We start from the raw sequence: 5,312 nt of genomic DNA on the forward strand, positions 1-5,312 counted from the left end.
ATGGTTGATCGACCACCAGTTGTGAATGATACTAAGGCTCTTAAGGCTTTCTCTGAGTCTAAAATCAATGACATTCAGTCGAGCATTGTCAGGCCAGCAATTCAGGCCACCACTTTCGAGATCAAACCGAGCACTATTCAGATGGTGCAGAACTCAGTACAGTTTAGGGGTTCTCCGACTGAGGATCCTAATACGCATATTTGGGACTTCATTGAGATCTGCGATACTTTCAAGTTCAATGGTGTTACTGACGATGCCATCAGATTGAGGTTGTTCCCATTCTCTCTGAGGGATAAAGCTAAAGGATGGTTGCATTCTCTTCCTGCAAGATCTATTACGACATGGGAGGATCTGGCTCAGAAATTTCTTACTAAATTCTTCCCTATGGCTAAAACAACTGCAATCAGGAATGCTATCACTCAATTCTCTCAGTTGTTTGGTGAAACTTTATGTGAAGCTTGGGAACGCTACAAGGAGATGCTTCGAAAGTGCCCACATCATGGAATGCCTGATTGGATGGTGATTAATTGCTTTTATAATGGTTTGGGTCCTCAATCGAGGCCAATGCTCGATGCAGCATCAGGTGGAGCTCTATGAGCTAAGAGCTATGATGAGGCTTATGAGTTGATCGAGATGATGGCCGCGAATGAATATCAGAATCCTACTCAGCGTCTTCATCAGGGTAAGGTAGCAGGGATTCTGGATGTTGATGCTACCTCAGCCATAGCTGCTCAGCTTAAGGCTCTTACTATGAAGGTGGATTCTTTGGCAAATCTAGGAAATCAACAGCCACCTTCAGTCTGCGAGCTCTGTGCTGGAGCACATTCTTCGGATCAGTGTGCTATATCGAGCGAATCCGCTCAGTTTGTGAGCAACTTTCAGAGGTCGCAACAACCAACTCCGGCCACTTATCATCCCAATAATCGGAATCATCCGAATTTCAGCTGGAGCAATAATCAGAACTACATGCGACAACAACAGCAACAGTTTCAGCAGCAAGGATCTAGACCTTTTAACCCTTCTGGTTTTCAACAACAATTTGCGCCGAGGCAGCAATTTCATCCACTTGGATTCCAGCAACAAAATAATGGGGTGGCTGGACAGTCTTCCAATGAAAGATCAGAATTGGAAGAACTAAGACTAATGGTTAAAAGCCAATCGGTGTCAATCAAGACTTTGGAGAATCAGATCGATCAAATTGCTAATGCGTTGATTAATAGACCACAAGAAACTCTTCCTAGTGATACTGAGGCCAATCCGGGCAAGAAGGAAGTGAAGGAACAGGTACAGGCTGTCACCTTGAGGTCCGGAAAGGTTACGAAGGATAAAGAATCAACAATAGAGCGAAACAAGGAAGAGAGTGATCAACAGGTTGAAACACCCGTGCTCTCATCTGAGTCTGATAGTGGAAAAACTGTTGTTGAAGCTGACAAGAAAATAATTAACGAGGAAGCAAGCAAGGATTCAGCCGAAAAGTCTAGCCCGAAAACTGATACTGGGTTCAAGCAAGTATATCCACCTCCACCTTTTCCGAAGAGACTTCAAAAGCATAAGCTCGACAAACAATTCGCAAAATTTCTAGAGGTCTTCAAGAAATTACAAATCAACATACCTTTTGCGGAGGCTCTAGAACAAATGCCGAGTTATGCTAAATTCATGAAAGGTATTCTATCTCGAAAACTCAAACTTGAGGAATTAGAAACCGTGGCTTTGACCGAGGAGTGTAGTGCTGTGTTGCAGAAGAAATTGCCCCCGAAGCTGAAAGATCCGGGAAGCTTCACAATCCCGTGTACTATTGGGCAATTGTCATTCGACAAGTGTTTATGTGACATGGGAGCTAGCATCAATCTGATGCCCTTGTCTATTTTCTTGCAACTTGGTCTTCCGGAGCTGAAACCTACTGATATGTCTTTGCAACTGGCTGATCGTTCGATTACATACCCAAGGGGGATAGTTGAAGATGTGTTGGTAAAGGTAGATAAGCTAATCTTCCCTGCTGATTTTGTCATTCTAGACTTTGAGGAGGATAAGAAGATTCCCATTATCTTGGGAAGGCCTTTCTTAGCTACAGGCCAAACTTTGATCGATGTGCAAAAAGGAGAGCTTACAATGAGAGTTCAAGATCAAAGTGTCACTTTTAAGGTGTTCAACGCAATGAAATTTCCAACCGACGAAGAAGAATGCTTTAAGGTGGAGCCACTAGAAGCTGTTGAAAATTCTGAGATGGAGCAAAAGCTAAGGCCAGGTACCTTAGAGAGAGTCTTATCACGGGATTCTGATTTCGAAGATGAAGGAGGAGGAGAGCTTAAAAATTTTAAGGAGCATCTTAAACCATCTATTGAGGAAGCTCCCAATCTCGAACTCAAACTACCACCGGATCTCTTAAGTGATGTGCAGTTTAGAAGGTTGTCACGGCGCATAGATGACATGCATGACATTCACCGCTGTTTTGCAAAGGATTTGACTAAGGCTCTTGCGAGTGCTTTTCGAGCCATTGGTGTTGAGGTTGATTGGTCAGTGTTTGGAGATGGCATGGTATATTCACTGCCTGATCCTCCACCCGAGGAGGGTGATCCTTCCGACTTCTAGGTACATTCGATCCTTTTTATCACCTTCAATGAGGACATTGAAGATTTTAAGTTTGGGGGTGGTAATCTAAGGACTAGTATATAGTGTGTGTTCATATAGTTTGCATGATGCATATAGTTAGCATATTATATCATATAGTTTGCATATTTTTTTTATTGTATATTTATATGCTTAGTATGTGTTAGTAGTTTCATGTAGTTGCATTTGCATGAATCTTGAAGTTGTTTTCCAAGTTGATTTCCTTTGATGAGGAGTTTATGTGCATAATTTCTTGGCTAGTAGTCTTTATCATATGTGATGCCTTGTGACTTGGAAAATACTTGTGTGGAAATTGTAATTACACTTATGCTCTAGAGATAAAACTTAGACTAACTTATTTCTTGAGTCCTTGCATTGAGTCGGGCGTAGAGTTTGGAGTATTCCCTTTTTGAACTTAGAGTGTGTAAAGCTTAAGTTTGGGGGAGTTAAGGGATGAATATGACTTTCTAAAAAAAAGGAAAAAAAAAGAGAATAATAATTATCAAGTACTCCTTTGAGATCAATGGGTAGAATGCAATGCCATGTGAAAGGGACGATCCATGTACTTGTGTTGGTATTAACTGCAAATGTATTAGAATAAGCAAATTCTTGGTGACCTTTCACAACCTTTGATTACTGGAGAATTACTTGATTAAAAAAAAAGAAAAAAAAATAGATTAGCGAAGTCGAATGGCGGTCGTGACTCACTTACACTGAGAAGCGTCCCAACCTTAGGCTTAGCAAGAAAAAGAAAAAAAGAGAGTAGAAAAGTAGGAGAGGCATAAAATTCCTTTGGTGATCCTAAATTGTAGTTGACTTTGTAGTAAAGAAGTGTTTAAACCGGATTCTTATTAACGGCTCATAGTGAGGACTCTGTTGAAGTTTGATGGTCTTTTTTTGTTTCACTAGAGAGCATACTAGCACACACGATGCACTTCACACTTGTAGTGGAAGAGAACATGGCTAATATGTGAAAGAGATGAATGCCGAGAATGTTGCATATTCTGAGGATGCTATGTTAACAAGGATTACACTTCATGATTCGCTTAGATGTAGGCATTTAGTTGCATTCATGCATTGCTTTATTAGTATTTGTGTGTGTGTCTATGCTTGAGGACAAGCATCGGTTTAAGTTTGGGGGTGTGATAAGTGGATTTTATATCCACTTGGAAGCCTTCGTTTCGGCTTAAATCGATGATCTGATCTCAAGCTTTTGATGTTTTTGATATGTTTTAGTGTGATGTTGTGTAGGTTTCTTGGGAGGAGGACGAAGAGGAGAATCATAGCTTTAATTGGAAAAAAACGGCGAAGCAATCGGATGCGCGAGTCAAAAGTTATGGGCAAGGAAGCGGGCTGCTGAATTGGGGCACCCGCCCCAAATCTGGCGCACCTGCCCCAAATCTGGCGCACCCGCGCCAAACCGTCAGCGAATTTAGGCCCGTTTTGCCCGTTTCTGATCCGTTTGAAGGCCTGATCGCTGGGGAAGTTAAAGAATGGCTTGGGGGACTAAAAACACAACCGAGAATCATTCCAAGGAGCACGTGACGGCTACGGAGAAGATCAAGATCGAATTTCATAGCTTTTACTTTTGTAATTCTTCGAAGTAGGCGTAACTTTGGATGCTCGTTTCGGATTTGTTTCTTAACTCTTATTCTCGTACTTTGAGTTTGTTTTTCCTATTCAGTACCATGTTTACTCTTATTCCCATGATGATGAGAAGTTCGATTATGAAGTAATCATTATCGTGGGATTCTAGCGGATTTATATATGGATTTCAGTAGTTAATTTGCCTTAATTATTTGTGTGATGAATGTTTGATTTCTTCGTATTGGTTGTGCTTATTCTTCTTGGATGCGTAGCTAACATCTAAGTTGTGGGTTAATCTTTATTGAAGCGACAGTGGATATATTGATTTAGAACTTGCCATGCGAACATATGATTATGTATTCGATATACATGATTAGTGGTGTGATTTTAACCATCTTGCACCGCCCTATGTACTCTTGATAGATAACTTGTTCTTCAACCGTTATGTTTTCAAATTCTATAGACATATAGGGTCTAAGCATAATTGGTGTTTGTTTACCTTCTATCTTAATTGTGGATGTGTAGCAGTATGGTGCACGTATAACGACAGTTAGCGTGTATCAGTTGCGTGTTATCTGATTAGTTATCAACCATCACATATCGATAAGGCATAACTCTGAAGGAAGTATATGATGAAGTTAGAATCCCATGTTTTATTCTCATTCGTAATTCGATTTTAATTTTCTTAGTTATAATTCGACTTAATTAGTTAATTTAGATAAAACCAACCAAATTGTTATTGTCCAAGCATTGAATAATAATCATACATTGGTGCATAAGTGCATATTTCTGAATACACCAGTCTCTGTGGGAATGAACTGAATTGAATTTCTATACTACTTGTGACCACGTACGCTTGCGTGATTTTGTGCGAACAAGTTTTACACCTGTTGGAATAATCTTAAATTTAGTTATTAATTATTTTTTTGATTTAGTTAAGTTTTTATGTTACATTTGAATAAGTCAGATAGTGGATGAGTAGTAGTAGGAAAGTATCAGTAGTTGCTTTATTTTAGGATTTTAGTTTCCTAGTTTAGTGCCACGACCTGTGTGCACAGTTTCTATATATTCGTGTACATTGCTTTCAGTTTAATTAAGATGTAGTGCAGTACCCAGTA

The 5,312-nt window shown here is 39.9% G+C and overlaps 1 non-coding gene across 1 annotated transcript; it reads right to left on the reverse strand.

Moving 5' to 3' along the window:
* Nucleotides 1–399: 399 nt before the first annotated feature.
* LOC135148563 (small nucleolar RNA R71) lies at nucleotides 400–506 on the reverse strand. Its single transcript, XR_010286643.1, has one exon. It is a non-coding gene; the product is annotated as a small nucleolar RNA R71 (small nucleolar RNA).
* Nucleotides 507–5,312: the final 4,806 nt, after the last annotated feature.

Source organism: Daucus carota, chromosome 8 (genome assembly GCF_001625215.2).
Source record: "Daucus carota subsp. sativus chromosome 8, DH1 v3.0, whole genome shotgun sequence".
NCBI lineage: Eukaryota > Viridiplantae > Streptophyta > Magnoliopsida > Apiales > Apiaceae > Daucus > Daucus carota.